This window comes from Filicampus tigris, chromosome 9 (assembly GCF_054856515.1).
Source record: "Filicampus tigris isolate MCC_2025a chromosome 9, RoL_Ftig_1.0, whole genome shotgun sequence".
NCBI classification, from domain to species: domain Eukaryota; kingdom Metazoa; phylum Chordata; class Actinopteri; order Syngnathiformes; family Syngnathidae; genus Filicampus; species Filicampus tigris.
The window spans coordinates 20,924,241-20,942,749 of NC_141225.1; the positions used below are offsets into that span (position 1 = coordinate 20,924,241).

At 40.6% G+C, this 18,509-nt stretch overlaps 1 protein-coding gene across 8 annotated transcripts in view; it reads left to right on the forward strand.

Moving 5' to 3' along the window:
- The first annotated feature begins 1,854 nt into the window (after nucleotides 1-1,854).
- LOC147142512 (band 4.1-like protein 1) overlaps nucleotides 1,855-18,509 on the forward strand; it is a 44,181-nt gene continuing 27,526 nt past the window's right edge. For 5 of the 8 annotated variants that reach the window (XM_086039897.1, XM_086039903.1, XM_086039899.1 and 2 more), the window contains exons 1-2: nucleotides 1,856-2,005; nucleotides 2,416-2,557. The gene's annotated coding sequence lies outside the window, so the exon portion shown is untranslated. Of the gene's footprint in view, nucleotides 2,006-2,368; nucleotides 2,558-18,509 lie in introns of those variants that run through there. The other 3 variants (XM_086039900.1, XM_086039905.1, XM_086039898.1) reach the window with 3 other exon arrangements.

The following is an 18,509-nucleotide window of genomic DNA, read 5'->3' on the forward strand; positions in this document are numbered from 1 at the left end:
ACTATATTTCCAAATAATACTGATGTCCGTAGCAACAGGCTGTTGATGTTTTGGACAGATGAGTACCAACAAAAAGGGTCACCTGGTTCATGATGTCATGGCATGTTTCCTGTGCAGCTGTGAGGAAGTTACTTTGCTTTCTGCAAGCATCAGGACTAACATAGTCTGCTTTGCCACAGACCCCTGATAAATAAGTCAGTCATGCTGTATATCTTAAAAGGCAGATATGAAATAGTTTTATGTGTTGCTTTAAAGGAGTTTCAAAGTGTCGAAAAGGCCATATACAAATAATACAACTTGTTCAAGTGTCTTCATAAATCATGGCTGGGGAGTGTCAACTTTACTTAAATAAATAAAAAAAAGACTGTACCGTTAGGATATTTTTTTTACAGCTCAATTTTTTTTTTTCAAATATTGAAAGGGAGCTAAAATGTTTCATGTTTTAGCCGCAGGGCATTCCATCACCAGAGGAAAGTTCATGTGATAGTGGACCAAATGGAAAGAAGGAAATAGCCCTGTCGGGGTCAGCAGATAGCAGGGAAGGACAACAGAATAAAAACATCAGACAGGGAAGGGCCAGGATGCTGCTGATGCCCTTTCAAAAGCACTGGGAATCTGTAGCTGGACATACTTAATCATTATAGTACATGCCAAACATCACCACATCAGTAGGACAATTGTTTATGAGCATTTTGACTGAACCACAGCTGAATGCTAATAATGCTTACAGTAGAATCACATTGGTTGGTGAAAATGAACTACTCAATTTCTAATTGTAGGACTTTGATCTTGACTTTGCGGCTGACTGCATGCCTGGAGTAGGTGGGGGAAATTAAGGTACTAGTAGTCATGGTTGCTTGCTGGAAATGTTGATTTATTAGCTCCTTGGCCCAATGACAAGAGCAAAGTAGTCCAATTCTTCACCAGACATTAAGGTTATGATCGCAGTGATGATGGCTATATACCACTTCACCTGTTCACTGCTGTTTAGGCCAAGTGATTAATGCCTCGCAAGCTAGCTTGCATCAGTAATGTTGAGGTAAAAGAGTAGCACCAGACATTTCATTCTTGGTTTGACTGCAAGAAAACAAGTACAGACCCTGCTAAAACAAAACAAAACAACACAACACAACACGACACAACACAACACAACACAACACAACACAACACAACACAACACAACACAACACAACACAACACAACACAACACAACACAACACAACACAACACAAACATGTTTTTGTTGTGTTTTCGTGTAAAACAACAACCGAATGAAGACAGCAGTGCAGGTTTACAAAGTACCATAAAGAAAAAAAAATCATGCTTTTTAAATCATGAAATTCCAAAACACAGTTCTCAGGGCCCATGTTCAGAAAGTGCCAAGTGCCAAAAGGTGTGTGCGTGTTTTTTTTTTTGTTTTTTTTTTTTACAACAATTGATTTGTGGACCAGCAAATGAGGAAGTGGGAACCACACTTAATAGTTTCATTTCCCTCACCAGATTCAAAATGTCTCTCTTTAGACATAATCCTAACCTAAGCTTCTCTTTATTCTTGTTATAGTTGTCTCTGCTTTTGTTGACATTGTTTAGTCGTTTATTTAAAGTGACTCTCAGTGTCCTAAAAAGCGCTGTATAAATGGAAAGTTGTCATTATTATTATTATTGTTATTATTATTATTATTATTATTATTATTGTTATTATTGTTATATTTGTTAATAGTACTACGACGACGACTACTACTACTACAAATATTGATAATAGTAATAATAATAAGCATTCTTCTCTTTTGCTGTCGAACTCTAAAACGTAAGCCACGGCCAACAGCGCCACCTGTCCATGGCCGACATCACTTCCCGGTGTGACGGTCCTCAGATTTTCTGCACCTGCAACTAGCAACTATCTGCTGCACAAAATGTGTACTCTTCACAGAGTGTCTTCTTTCTTCCCCCAGCCCACAAAAGATGTCTGTGGTTGCAGTGGCTTAAATCCAATCACTTGTGAACGGTAAGGCACTGAAGGTTGTGATGTTTGACTTGGTGATGCAATCAAGGGGAATGTTCTGACGACATAGTGCGAAATGACAGCGGCCCTTCTGATGTAATGTGGGCCTTTTAAAAATAATTTAATTTAAAAACATGGGGCGAACTGAATGAAACATTGGAATTGCCATTTAACAGTGCGTAACTATTGCCCCATTCATGCAACGTGATTGTTCTACATTGTTTGATCTAAATGTGAGTACTTGCTAGTGTAGCTGGGCGCACATTTCTTGCAAAATAAAAATGGTTTATGCATTCCGATCAACTCACAAACTGAATGCATGCGTCGTTTTCCCTACTGCCTACCTCCATCTGACATCGTCCCTCCCTCTTTTTCTCTCCTCCTCCGCTCTCTCTCGTTCTCTCGCTCATTAGGCTTTTCACCGGCAAAACACGCGCGCACGTACACACGCTCCCTTTCTTTATTTTTGCCATACCGGAGGAATAAACGCTGAGGGCTGACTTCACCCGTGTGCAACATCCAACCTGCTCTCCTCCTGGATGTCGTTCTAACAAGGTATTTTGAATTCAGTTTTTTCCTCCCTCCCCAATGCGTGCATGTCGTCATTCTTATCTTTTTTTTTTCCAAATGATTTGTTCGTGTCAACAGCCTTCTTATTTACGCATTATATCAACAATAGTGATGTTGCGCTTGTGCTTTTGCTGCTATGGCACTGTGCAGGAAAAAAAAAAAGGCTCCAGTGCTTTTGTAGATTACCTCATAACGTGTGTGGACTTTGGCTTTGCTTGTTTACCGACCTCTACTGGAGCGGGAATGACATCGTGGGAATGGTGGTGCTATTGAATAGCAAAAATGCGTCTTTCGGAACGTCTTTGTGAGCCCACTTGGCCCCGATTAGTGTTGACATCATCATGCGGGCTATCGGAATCTTGCAGGGTCCACTTTGCTCCCGGTGAGGGCACCGCTCGCTCTTGGCTTCGTACTCTCATGACCAAGTTGCGTGCATCTTCCCCGATCAGCTGTTTCAGTGTGTGCCTAAGCCTGTCAAACACACCCACTTGTAATTACACACACCCACATGAACACACACACAATCACGCACTGCTGGGACATGCAAACAGTACGGTGTTGAGAAATTTCATTTGCTGTGTTTGCCTACATGCTCAGGCTTGTCTATGTGTAACGTCCAATTGCCGTAGTTTGGCTAGCAACAAACTGTCCTTTTTTCCCCCAACCAAACTCTCTATACATATAGTTTCTTAGTGGTTTACGTGAACCTATATCATGGGGGTCAAACTCATTTTTGTGACTGTGAGCCCACATAAATGTATGGTAACCTTATATTGTCACATGTACACTATAAATCAACGGTTAACTAGTTTTGAAATCATAAATAATTGTTTGTTAGAATATTTTTCAATTAATTTTAAAGTGAAAAATGCTTGCAAATATCTCATATTTCTTTGTTGTTAAACGTGAAGACAATTTACAAGAATCATGAAATGAACGCACGTAATTTGCATTCGCGGGCCACATAAAATGAGATCTGTCCGCCGGGCCTTGAGTGTGAGGAACAGCTTCTACTCTCTCTTATGAGAAGATATATTTTGTTTAAACACAAATTTGGCATGGGGCAGCTTGGTGAACTACAGAGCTCTTGGGTTCAGGATTCGAGTCTCCACTCTGGCCTCACTGTGTGGCTTTGCATGTCCTCCCCCATGCTTGCTCCAACATTCCCCAAAACATGCTTGTTATGTTAATTCCATACTTTGAATTGCCCATAAGTGTGAATGCTATCTGGAATGGTTGTTTTTTAGGGACCTTCTCCAAACTGTACCAGAGCATGCAGAGGTAGTCCACCGGTGAGCATCTGCTTTTGATCGAGGGGGCACAAAGCTAAAAAAAAAAATTCCGTCATTCGCAAATTTAGACATGTAGCGTGGTCTAAAATAATGTTGCAGAAGAGAATAAAAATGTGTATAGACAAATACATACTTGCGTATAGTCCTGTACTTCACTGAGCATGGAGTAAAAACTGCCATTGATATGCAGCCCACAAACGTACGTTGGCGCAGGTCTGAGTGCCTTTGTTAAATGATTAATTTCATTGGCAAATTGCATTGCTCTTAGACAGCATCACACAGCAGACACACACCCCCACCCACACCCCCACACGTGTTGTGTGCCGCATCAGTTTTGCCTAGTCAGTGTGCATTTCACTCATGCATCTAACAGCCAAAAAAGCTGGCACCAGCATCTTTTCTGTATGCTCTTCAGCATCTTAATGTGCTCCATGAATGAATACAGTGTGAAGGATCAACATGAGTCGGACTTATGACTTGCTCTGTATTTTTCCTCTGTATTCTAGTGTAAGACTACTTTAGTCTGTGTACATGTTTGAATACTCAAGTGTGTTAGTCGGGTTTCACAAAGCACTTCATTTGACATTCAAATTATGACATACATATATTAGGTTTCTTTTTCACATGCACATAGACTCACACACCAGAACCTTGGTTTCTAATGTTCTTGTTTTGTTGTAGGTAACACATTGCTAAGACTTCATTATTTCATTTCAATGTAGACATTATACATGCTCACTGTCCATAACAAAATGTCAGATGGATAATTGATAAGCTGTAGCAAATATTCTGCTTCCAAAGGTAACAATGCTCAATTAATGTATTAACTATGACCTCACATTCTTTATATTGCCTTCACGTCACTCCCTTGACAAGAAAAAATAATGATCATGTAGCACCAATTTGTATCCCATCGGTTTGAGAGAAAGCTGGGGTGTAATACGGATTCAGTCTAATCCTCCCACTGCCGTCATTTTCGTCAGATGAACATTTGCATAGCAGGTGATTTTGAAGACGTTACACACACCGTGTCTTCTCTGGCAGTGAATTGCAAGCTTCTGGATTTAACGATTATGGTTGACAAATTGACAAAGTCATTCATCAGAAGAAAGCTGTATGGCCACCCACACACTAGACACTGGACAAGGAGGGTTCGAAGGAGCAGGAGTTTTTAGCGTTTATCTGCTGGATTACGTATGCTCGCGGCTCGTTTGTTGCATTAATATGGACATGTTCTTACCTGTTGTGATTTTATGTAGAAAACGAGCACCAAACGTTTTTTCCCTGGTTTTTGTCAATCAATTGTGCGAACACACCTTAAAGATTGTACCGTGCATGATTTCATTGCTTTTAAGGGTTAACCTAACCCTAACCCTTTTCGTATTTGGTTCGTAGCTATGACCTTGTGATGAGCAGTTGAACTCGTGATAATGACTTGGATCCGGGATTCTGCTGTTGATTCAAATTTGGATTGCTTCATCTTGGCAAAGGTCTGCATTGCTGTGCTCTACTTTGTTCCATTCTCTTTACAAACCAGATTTTCCTTTTGAAAAACAGCTCTTATATTGGATGTAATTAGATTGTGAATGGGTATCTAATGAAGTGCCTGTTGAGTGTGTATTGCCATGTAATTCCGTGTGAATTTGAAATTTAATAGTGCTGAGACTGAAAATGAATGTATAACCCCCACAACCCACCTCCTCAGTGCTCATGATGTTGTTCTCGACCTGATCAGGGATTTAGTTGAAGCAGTGCTATTTATTCATTCACTAGCTTTGTTCTGATTGCAACGTTCAGTCTGCTCACTGGATGTTCAGAAAGAAAAGATGATCCTCTTTCATGCTTGATTTCTTACCTCTGACTGATATCTCCATCCAGCATCAGACTTCAGAGGCCGGGTGTTATGAAACTTTACCCCAAGCAACAGCAGTGCTCAGCTATTCTGATGATTATAGTGAGTCAGCAGGTTCTGCGCCCAATCCTCCTTTCTGTTGCATACCAACAGTCGTTTTCCAGCTGACGGTCTTTTCGAGTGCTGTCTTTGAAGAAAACCCCCAGACTCTCGGGGCTGAGTCTATCATGTTCTTAGCTGTATTTGATGTGGTGCAGCAAAGATACTCAAGAGGCCTTACTTATTTCCTCTTCCACACAGTAAGGCAGAACGACCAACAGAATTGGTTCATGTGGCAAAGGTCCAGGGTGTACCTTGCCTCTTGCGCAAAGTCAGCTGGAGTAGGTTTCAGGTATTTGTTTATTACCCAAAATATATTACCCAAAATATGCTCTATTTAAAAGGTGGTGAAGTGGTGAGCTGAGGAAAATATGAGTGTGCCAAGGTCTGACTAGAGATGGACAAATGAACAGAGCTGGGCAATTGACACTTTTTTACTGGTCCGTCCGCGACCTGGGTACTCTTCCGTCCTCGTACCTCCATCCTTATTCTTAAAACGTATCGTTCTCTGACCTCGTCCGTTCTCGTCTTTTTAAAGCGCTTCCATCCTTGCATTCTGTCCTATTTAAAAGACATCTCGTCTGTCCATCCACAAAATGGGCATCCGGACCGTTCCGTCCCCGGGACGAAATGCCCAGCTCTACAAATGAAGCTTCATGAAGCACTGATAAATTTGGACTCCTCTGGATGGCATTCATTGTTTAAAGATGCAGTGTAAATGTAAGAAATTTCCATTTCACTAGCCTTCATCTTTAAACCAAGAGCACCATCTAGTGGAGTTAAAAAGTATCACATGTGCTTCATGAAGCTTCATTCCATGTCTAGCTCTAATCGCATACAGTATAACAAGATATTCAGACATTAGTCACATGGCAAAACATCAGAGATGGGAAATCCAGGTCCAGAAAATAAAAACCTTGCCACAGTTTGGCTTTAGCCACACGTCCTTTTATCAACTGAGCTCGTTTAACTGCCGGTTGAGTAGTAGGTTTTACACGAGCTGATGTGACTTTGAAGGACAATGACCCCATGAAGATAACTGGACTGAAATTCTGTGGTTCCGTGATTCTGACATATGAAGGAACACTGGTATCTGCCACTATAGATACCATAGCTCTCAGTGTTCACTGGAGCGGATGATTAGGACGGTTCTCTGATTTCGACCAATTCTTATGGTTTACCTAAAACAATTAATTTGGAAAGGTTCATGGCATCATTGTTTGCTGCAGATGATGAGATACACAGCAGTTGACTCGGAGTCCCGTTTGGCCTGTCATGCTTCTCAACTTGTCAGACAGGTTGGATCAGACTTGTAGCCAGTAAGCCACGCTTTGTGTACACGCATTGTGTGTTACAGTCTTGTTTGTGCAAGCACACGTGGCTTTTATTTTCACTTGACCTTCTTTGGTTAAATTACCAATTTACTATCCATATGCTCTTAGTTCTTACCAGTGATACTGACACTTTCACACATGCATAAAACATCACTCTGTTTGTTTTAAACATCCTCTACTGGATGAGAAATCTGCCTTACATGTAAGAATTTTGCTTGGGTTGGCCAGTTTTGCTTCAGGCCAAGGTATGAAAAGTGGGACTGGTTGCTAGAGATGTGCTAGTAACACTGTCTTTATAAGAGCTAGCCTTGAGCAAGAAACTGAACTTCCCTGGGGCATATCTCTTTGGGTTCATGTCGCCAGCATGCTCATTGTCCATCAGTGTGTTTCAGGGTTGTGGAAGGTTCTTATTCATCAAAATTCTATTTCTGTTTACACGGGATACATGAGAAGTGGCATACCTTGACAATATTACACTTGTTTTGAAGCGTGCTGTATCAGTGGGACACGGGTTTGTGATGCATCCTCACTTAGACGACTTTTATACAACTAACCTTGGATCAGTTCCCCTGCTACAGTAGTTGCATGAGCTCCAGCTTCACTATGGCCCAGGACAGGGTAAATGACAGAAAATGGATAGCCAGGTAACTGGATGGATGGATCGTCAGTCTGTCTGTAGCTTGGTCCTTTTTGTGAAGTACAAACGGTATCCCAGCTGCCCCGGTTTCAGTCCAAAAACACACGTAAGTTCTTCAAAGAATCTCGATTACCTATCGGTGTAAGTGTGAGTATAAATTGCTGTCTTTCTCGATGGATGACAACCTGTGCTGTTGACCCTCTGTCCAGGGTGCACTTTGCTGCTCACTCAATGTCTGCACAGGATAAGCGGTATGCAGAATGGATGAATGCGTCCTATCTTCTAGGCATCGACATATTTTCCTGTGTAATTTGACTGAATGAAACGCTTCCGATGAAAGGTTCATGATGTTATTGTCGTTGTGCCGTTTCCATTTGAAACGGACATTTAAAACCAACAGAAAACCGCTGAAGCAAATACTGAATATGACCAAACTACACCTTTACTTTTAAGGTTCACACCTGTTAATAACAAAAGAGGATGGGTGTTCCTCTTGGGTGTTGGTGCGTCCAGACACACCTAAGGATTGGATAGAAAAATAACTGGTTGCATAGGACGTGTCATGCTGCTGATCTAAACTTTTTTTTAAAATGCCTGATCCTATGAAATTGTTGTAGTTGTTATCTGTTTAATTTTCCAACATAACGGATCACTATTTTGAAGTGAGAGTATTCCTGCTATATGTTTCCAAATTCCACCTGGATGTATATGTATTGTACCTGTATTTATTTATGTATTATCGATACGTTTATTTGTCAGCACATCTCAAAACTCTCACTTTTGGCATGGGGCAAAGAATCCATCACATGATCACATCCATAGTAATGATAGTGAGAATGGATACATTTGTTGGGCCGTTTAGTACTTTATACCATTCGGTTTATCAATTTAAAAGGCTGATCCATTTGAGATGGCAAACGTTAGTTCCATCTCCAGTAGAAGGAGTATGTACTACTTAGTAGAAGCTCATACTCTTCACACGAATTTCTACTTTCCTATTTGCAAGGGCTTAGGCGTCCTCTTGTGGCATTTTAGGACATTGCAGAAAGAGCACAAAAATACGCAAATAGGTGAAACGCAAATAGAATCTCAACAAATAATTGAGGATAGGTTCCACAGGAAAACAAAAAACAACAACAAAAAACATGAAATAAGGGCATTCGTGAATAGATGGGGGTTCATGGTATAATTTGATGCCTAGTAATACAAGCCCCATTTGTTATGCATCAGTGTTTGAGACTGTATAATACCATTTTTGTATGCAATAATCATGAAAAGAGACCACTGTCTTTCTTGTATATTTTCATAATCAAAAGAGCAGATACTAAATGCACATAATGTCAAGTTTTTCAGAAGCCAACAATTGCTGACAAATAAGGTATGATAACATAAGTGTACTGTCAACAAAACTCCCATGGAACTTAATTGTGGATAAAATGTTACTTGATTTTGTGCTTTATTCCATTCGTGTTCTCTTACACTCTAGTCTGTGGAAGAACAATTTGCGGCGCTGTTCCCAACAGGCTTTAAGTGCTGATGTCTCTTTTTTGTTCCTTGACTGGTAATTATAACTGCCCCGTCGTCTTGACCTTAATAGAGATAGCATTTTACTTAACTTCTCGAGCAAGAGAGGCCCATTTCTCCATTAGTGGCCACTGGACCATGGATTGGAAAACCCAACATGAAAGATTCTTGAATTATGTTGTTGTCATGTATCTCTTTACTGCTGGTGTCATAAAGCATGTCATGCATGTCATGTCTTATGTCACATGTCATATTTTTCGTTATTTCATTGTTTGGAGCGAAGAAATATTTTCAACACCTCTCAAATATTTTGCGATTCGATTTTATGTTATTCAACATAAAACTGTGTTCTTAAATTTGCAAATTTGGATGAGGTATAGCTAAATACTTTTTGAGAGGTAGCATTCTGAAATGGACGCACGAATGACTGGGCTTTTGTTAGATTATAGAGGGATGCTGAAGAATCTAAAATCCAAAGTACCCTCAGAAGCTGCATTGAAACTTTCATTTTTATGCCTTTCAGTATTCGTCCTTGCTTTTGGTCTTTTAACTTCATACTCTGTGCTGTATTTATTTCACCTCAGTCTCCTTCAACCTTCACCAACCGTGATTCTTGTACTGATGTGATGGAGCCGACTGAGAGGGAACATTGATTAAACAGGGTGACAGCGTAATAGCCATCTATTCTGTTTAGCCATCAAAACAGGCGCCAGCAGATGTCACAAGCAGAAGCAAAGATCAATGTCCTTTTTTTTTCTCAGGATGTCTTTTGTGTCATTATTAATATTTGTTAAGATAATGTCAACCAATCATGTCGGGAATTAATTAATTAAAAGTCATGTCACTAGTGTTCAGTCATGTATACAAAGCTAATACGCACCAGTAAACAAAGATTTTCAGATACTAGAAACTATCAAGGCTCCTCGACAGTGCTCGAAAGTAGACGAGAATCTCTTTTAAGTTACAATTTCTGTATTGATTGTCCAAAGATGAGTGTTGGACAAAGTCACAACGCCTACTGGTCAATTTTTTGCTCTGCATTGGGAGTCACAAATGGACTTAGGGTTGAGTGTCAGATCTGCTGCTCCTTGAATGAAGTGAAAAAAAAAAAATCATAGCCACAGTTGCCGATGCATTTTCAGTCGTTTATTGAACGGGGCAGTCAAACACACAAATACAAAATGAAAACACTTACAAGGAGCATGGGAGACACGGAACTAACCATGTGGTAAAAGGCCAACTCGACTGTCTGTCTTGATGTCACTTACTAGGCCCCACCCCCTTAAAGGACTTGCTTGCTGCTATTGTTCCGTTTTGCCGTGTTATTGGTTGTATTGATTGTTATCTTTTATAATGGGACAGCACATCTGCCTCTTGGTTACCTGTCTCACAGGTGGATTTGAATCAGAGCTAAGGCAATTCTTTTAAGAGTATAAAGAGTTTAATGTTGGGTTACTCTATCCCAGGGGCGGAGCCAGAATGTGGCTAATGGGTGGGCCTGGAAAAATCAGGGTGGGCCTGAATATTTCTCTCACTGAGCACAATCCTCCTATGTCGACACAACGTATATTCAAATAAAAAGATCAACTGAATGATATGAAGGCCAGATCTTCCTTAGACAACCACAATTGTGCCATTCTTAACATTCAATAAAATAAAAAACACAAATTCAAAAATAAGTTAATAATTCACAAAAAATTTAAAATTATATATTTTTTTCATGAATCTCATTGGGTGGACAGTCTTTCAATCTCCGCCCTTGCTCTATCCTTGACTGTCACGGCTGTTTAGAATGTCTAAATGGTCATTTTTGGGATTGTACCAAATCACGCCCACATTGTTTTACGCGCTTCCTTCTTGAAATTATATCCACTGTATATACATTATACAACAATTCTTAATTACTTCTGTGTGGCTCTGTACCAAATAATCAATGGCCACAGATTTTAGCTTCAGAGAATCAGAGTTGCAATTCCGTCAGTCGGTTCCTCCCAAAGTGTACGATTTTCTTTGCCATAGCAGCTCCCCTGAGCACCAAGTGTAGCCACACCATGTGAGCTGAACTTTCTTCTGAGTGCACATTAAGATTTCTCCCATGAACGGCGCGTCCATCAAGTTGTCGGTTAGAATGGCAAAAAGTTGCGACCTGATCAATGGTGTGTGACCTCATCCTGGTCACAGTGCCCTACTGCATATCGGTGCTGTACCATTGCTCTTCAGAATTGGTGTGCCGAAGCATCCTATAATGCTCATCAACGTGCTAACTAAACATGCTTTCTGTAGATTACGGTGTTGGTCAAAGTTTAATTTACAGACTAGTTAAAGGGCATAGTCAGAGTCTTGGAAAAAGGCCAAACAAGAACTTTGTTAAAAAGGGAAATGTTTGTGTGTCACAGAAGGAGAATTAACTCGCCATTTATGAACAGAGCACTGAATCAGGATATTTATCCCTTATCAAAAGAGGGCAGCTAGTTAGCTACTGGAAGAGAGGAAGAGAATTGGCAGGGGTTTCTGCTTTGGTACTTTAGCTCATCAAAATGCCCAGATGACTCTCAGTTAGCATTTGCATTTGTGCGAAAAGTCTGTGAGTTGGACAGCGTTGAAATAAGATACACTAGGTAACACTACGCTCCCTGTAATCCGAATTGTTGTTTTTTTTTTCCCAGATTGTAACAGATGTCATAAATGTTCTCTTGTGAAATATGGAACAAGCTGCCTTCTGAACTTGGCAGAAAGCAAAAGTGAAGAAAGGTATTTCAGATTGGGAAGTAATAGTGTTTTTGATAGGAGAAAATTGGGGCTTGACAGCAGCACCATATTTTTGTGGAGAATGTCGGCACTGTTTAGCAGTCGCCGCTTGATTGCAAATTTCCTATGGTGAAAACCAACAGAGAAACTTAAAAGTGCAAAAAACGTCTGATATGATGTTATCACGGCGAGATCGATATGGATTTTCTGAAGCTGATGCCCATGTTTGACGGGATTTTTTTTTTAGATTAATTGATTAATTAGCCGATTAATTAATAATATATTTACATATTACATCAAATAATGTTTTTTTCCACTGCCAATGCATTTCAATGGCTGTCAATTATATGCAGATTTTCCACTATTCGTGAGCCTTCCCTGCGAATGACGGTTCTAACTGTAAATATATTGTTTAAAAAAATTTACTTGCCTTTTTGATTCCCACAATGCATTGTGTAGTGCAATGCATTGAATTAATAAAGTTCTAAGGCCATTAATCCTTGTCATATGTGTTTGTTGCCAGTAGTTGAATGTGTGTCATATTTAACACATTGATGTTTGATTTATGTTGCTGGATGATGTTCTAGATGGGGCTCTTGGTTTAAAGATAAATGTATGAAATTTCCACTGCATCTTTAAACCAAGAGTGCCATCTAGAGGAGTAAAACATGATCACAAGTGCTTCATGAAGCTTCATTTGTCCATCTTTAGTGACATCCAGGTCAATTCCGTGCACAACTTACATTGCTAACCTAAGCATTGCTTGAAAAGAACACGATTTGCTTTGTTTTGAATGGCAGGTCTATAGAATAACCTTATCAACAAATTTAATCGTATAGTCAGTGTTTAGGGATACCAGGTGAGGGTAACAATTTATTTGTAATAAATAATGATACCAGTGCCACTTGTGTACAACTGCTCCAAATCGTTGGAGTGAATAACAGTAAAAACAATCGGCAATCATTGGCCACAATTGGCCAATTTAATCGGCCCGGCTGATTAATTGGTCGGGCCCTAACGTTTATAGCTGTTACCACCAGTGCATGCAATCTGTTAGAGCGAATGAGCAATCTTACGCAATGTGTTAAAGCAAACACTCAATCTGGAGCCCACGATTTGGGATCTTAGTAAATTAGCCCCAAAGATATGTTAATTTCATAAAACTTGGTTTCTTAGGAGAGTAGTCGCAAATAATCATTTGCAAACAAACGTTGAGATTTTTTTTATTTGGTGCTTCCAACAGTTTAGTTGACCAGCAGCATATAAATAAAACGAGCTGAAGCAGCACAATTTGATTGTTCGTGTCATAATGAGGACATGGAAGTTACCAAAGTCGAGGCGTGCAGAATTCAAGATGGTATCAAGGGGAATCATGGCAGCAAATGACCTGCTTTTCTCAAGTATTTGCTGCATTTGGAAGAAAGTATCGTATGGGTGAATAAATGCAGAAAATCCTGTGCACCTCTGATATTTGTTATCAACTCAGGTTCTGTTGTGTTCTTCATTTTTCCACAGCTGCCCAAATCGTGAGTGATGCTAGGAAATCTCAAACATCCCTCATGATCAAAGCACTCAAGTGACCCTCTGAAATATTTGACTACTTCGGTTTTATTCCTCCCTTTATTCAGAATAGATATACACTTTTTTTTTAAATTTACCCGTTTCTCATTGAACGTACCAATTACACCCGCAGCTCAAGCCAGGTATATCAAACGAGGCATTTGATGTAAAGTTTTTCCCTCTACCGATTCCTGAAGGTCTCGAAGATGACCAATAGCTCACTCTTAGGCCAAAGCTGATTAAGAGAAAGCCTCCTAGCATTCACCTCCTGGTCAGTTGTGAAAGGATTTGTGTTAAATGAGCCCAAGTCTTGTGGGATTCAGCAGAATTTTTTTTTTACGGAGCTGTAAGAAAGTATTACTGAAGTATATGTTGGAACCTAATGCTTCCACCCACAGATGTCAAAAATTCGGGTTGTATGCAATCAAAGGATTGAGGTATCTACCTGCATGTTTTGTACATCTTTGAACTTCATGGCTGGATGAGGATTAAGCATTTTTACATTTAGTGATGCTTTATGTAAGCTAAGGTTGCGAAATCCTCACGATAAAAATCCTGCCGCAACACACTCCACTAACATGGCAGACATGTTGAAGTTACAACACTATAAAACACTTGGTATCATGTTTATCAAGCACTTGTTATTCTTTTAGCCCAGGGACAGGGGTGGAGCCATGGGTGGGCCTGGGTGTGCACAGGCCCACCCAGATAGACTGCCTAGCCGGTGAGATTCATGAAAAAATAGAAGCTTTTAAAAGGATTAGTAAATTGTTATTAAATTATTTTTTAATTTGTGTTTTGTTGTGTTTTTTTAAATTTTATTTTATTGAATATTAAGAATGGCATAATTATGGTTGTCTAAGAGCCGAACTTGATATTATTCAGTTTGTCATTTTATTTGAATATACGATGTGTCGTGGAGGATTGTGCTCTGTGAGAGAAATATTCAGGCCCGATTTGGTAAGGTGAACATGTGTGAGGGCCGACCACATAGCTTCCAGTTGCCTGACAGTTTTACGGCGTTTGTTACCAGTCACCTTGCAATAGTTTGCATGTTTCATCAGTGACTCTTGATATTGAATTTCTTGGAAACAGCCACAGCCTCTCTGTGAACTAGACAGACAGTTGTTTTGTTTTTCAGTGAACAAAAAAAAAGCCAATTTCCACTTGTTCTGGAAGAAACGTCTCTCTCTGTCAACGTTCTTTGTCTTCACTACAGTCAATGTTTTAGAAATGCGCTGGAAAGGGCCACTAAAAAGGTCATGCAGTGAGGGGTTCACTCTGACACCTAACAAGACTTTGAGAGTGATGTCTTCAGGCAGGCAAAGCACACTCCTGAAAGTAGTGTAACATAAAATAACTTTTTTTTAAAAATTTTTTTATTTTTTTTACATATTTTGTATTTTCTACTGTGGTCAACAATACTGACGGGCCACAAATTGTCAATTTTATACCAGAGGCTGCGGGCCGGTGGAAATTTGAATACGGGCCTCATTTGGTCGGAGTTTAGACACGGGTGTTTTATCCTCCGCTGTGACGATACATCCACTTTACATATTCAGTTCATGGAACCGTGGATGTAAGTCTTGGCTAATTTGGTTGCAGCTAAATGGACAGAGCCACTGCTGCTTGCCTCAGTTTATTCAACACTGGATTCATCCATACTCAGCTCCAGGGGCATATACAGAATTGTGTTTGCCTGCAAAGTGACAGACTTGGTGCGTTTAGCTTCCTTTTCACTGCCATTCAAACTGGTCTTGTTGCAAATTACATATTACACAAGGAAAGATGTAAAGCCATTTGACTGAGCGCATGCTGCTTTCTGCCCTATAGACAGGACACACACAAGCACACATGCTCTTAAGTGGGAGGACAGAAGTGACTGAATTGCAACACAATGTAGTGGTTAGTGTGTGTGGAAGTGTAATTTGAAGCAACATGGCCGCGCAAGTGCAAATCTGTGGGCGATGTGTGTTACTTTTCCATGGTGGGCAAGCTATGTTTTCCCTTGTGTCTCTGTTTGTGTGTTTGAATTCAATTGATCATATACACTAGGTTGTCCAATATTTGCCATCAGCTTTCGCACCTTTTCCATTAAGTCTATCAACAGATGATTCCTTCAAGAGTAGGTTTATTTTCAATGTGAGATGAGGTGAATATTAAAAAACAGTTCTTAAAAATGACCTGCTTCTCTAGGGATAGGTAAACAAACCATCTTTATTGATGTAATTTCATTTCACATTGTTCTTAGTTGCAAAGCAAAAACACATGCGAGGGCGCATCTTAATGCGCTGAGTGATGCGCTCGTGGTTGCCCTCCCTGGCAACACTTATTGTTTTGCCAGAGGCGCTGAAGCGATTTTAGAGAAGAATCCAAAAATGTTTTTTAGTCAAGCGTGAAATGCAGCAGAAGCAGGTCTGAGCTCTCCTTGCAGCAAAAGATGAACACATCGACTATAATCAATTTGTTGTTCCTATCACAATTTCTAATAAAAAACAACACTTCACCACTTAATGGGTTTCTCAAAACATACCGGTAATTGTTTTTTTTTTTTTTTTGGTCAATATCATTAAGTCTAATTAAATAAATATCAATTTTATAAGCCAATTATCCTGTTCCCGTTTTTCGTCGCAGGAGCATATTCGCTGGTGACTTTGCCTTAGTGACCTAACAGAAGGAAGATTCTCAAGATTCAGAATAAGTACACACTATTTTGTCAACATCCGCTGAATCTGATGGCTCGGCTCGCTACACTGAAAATATTCAAGATCCTGATATTCTAATTAGTCTTTTCGAGCTGGCCTTAGCCTCACATTTTGTAATTACGAGATGTTCCACTGTGATTACTGCTGCTGCAGTGCGGAGCCAGCTGAGATGTACAGTCGCTTGCATTATCTGCGTCCTGTACTGCTTATGTTTAGATCCACACTAATCGCCAATAGGAGAGCATGACAGGCCTAGCCTATTTCTTTGTGAATGCTGTTATTATGTACGAAACAAAATATTGGGATTTTTTTTTCTTAAGATGAGCTTTTTTTTTTTTTTATTACAATATCGTGAGCTTTTAGTACCGTGAGCTTTCCATATATCGGCAACCTCCCCACAATATCGTAATAATTATCGTATCGCGTGCCCTGCAATTGGCTGGCAACCAGTTCAGGGTGTCCTCTGCCTACTGCCCGATGACAGCTGGGATAGGCTCCAGTACTCCCTGTGACCCTTGTGAGGATAAGCGGTATAGATAATGGATGGATGGATATTATGCAGCCCTAGATAAAGCCGCCCTCAAGGCTATTTGTCTTCATCTGCATTTGATATCATGAGTCACCTTGCGTTTTTCATCTAAAGCAGGTTGCCGTTTGTCTATCTGAGTGGTCCGGTTAAGGTTTTGTAAGGTGAAGGGTCCCTTGAGCACCCTAACAGCAAAACCTCTTCACAGAGAGACATTGATGAGCGCACAAGCCTCCCTTCTGCAGCACCGCTCTCTTGCATGGTTCTGTGCCCCGTTCACGTTGAGTGCCATATGGTGTGGCCGTGAGCCACACTCTCCCACGGGTGCCAGGCAACAAGCTCCAATTGGGCCATGACAATGACTCAGGGTGGCACTGAAGGCGCTGTTGGAATACTACTTTATATTTTGGGGAAGTAATCATCTGCTCGTGGCTCAGTCCAGTTGGTGACATGCAATGCGGACCGCCTGTTTCTGTCCTCACACCGTCGTAGCACTGTGGTATTTTGCATGCATGTGGAGGAGCCTTATATAGCCACACATGCTGGCATGGAAAAACCAACATATTCTGCTGTGTCCACGGCTCTCCTTGGACCATGAACAACGTTAAGACCAGAGTGCGTAACGTGCAAATACAACAAATACCCTCCCTCCCCCCCTCTTGGAAATGCCTGCCGGCTGATTGCTCTTTGGGTTCCTCGTGTCTGCATCTGCAGCATAGCAGTCCCGCACACAGTTGCTCTCCTCTGACTCGAAGCCGCCTATTAGCACACTTTGGCTGAGTGTTTCTCGCTAGCATGCAGCAGCAGAATGTTTTCCACTGGCAGGGAGTGCGTTACTCTCGGGACAAAGCAGGGGAAGGTGGAAGGCCTTCTGGGAGGGGCGGGGCGGGGCTGGAGGGGCGATTGGTACAGCAGCATGGAGGAAGAAAACTTCATTTTTCTCAACTGTGATTTTCTAAATCAAGGTGTACTTTGTTATTTTAAATAATTACAATCTTCTCTAAATTTGTCTACAACAGCGGTGCCCAAGTCCGGTCCTTGACAGCCCTAATCCAGCCCGTTTTAGATGTCTACCCCCTTCAACACACCTGATTGAAATGATCAGGATTGTTATCAGGCTTCTGCAAAGCTAGCTGATGAGCTGATCAAAAAGAAATTTTCCCTGGTATTAACATTTGAAAAATATTTGTTGTTGTTTGTGTTTGGTATGAAATTAGGCTATTGGGGGATAAAAATACCACATTCTTGCTCTGAGGCAATTACAAAGTGCCTCCCTCTGTTTGGTCAACTGGTCCATCCCATTGCCTGGACATAAAATTCAGCAAAGGAGTGTGATTGTAACAGTGGGCTATGAGAGAAAAGATGAGTTCTTTTGTGGCTTATGACTGCCACGATTTTCTGGTTGTTTTATGATCTTTGGTTTGACTGCTAAGGGCAAATGGAAATAGAAATTTGACATTTGTGGTGACGGCTATGAGAATAGAGGGCACTTCAGTGTTAGTTACGTCCCTTACAAGGCAGACAAGCACAGCTGTGATGGCGATATGATTCTCTCTGAATATATTACCACTCTTTCTAAAGAATTCAAGGTCAATAAGGTCATACTATTCCAAAGTGCAGCTAAGTCTATCTACTGCCGTAATATTATTCATTAAGATTG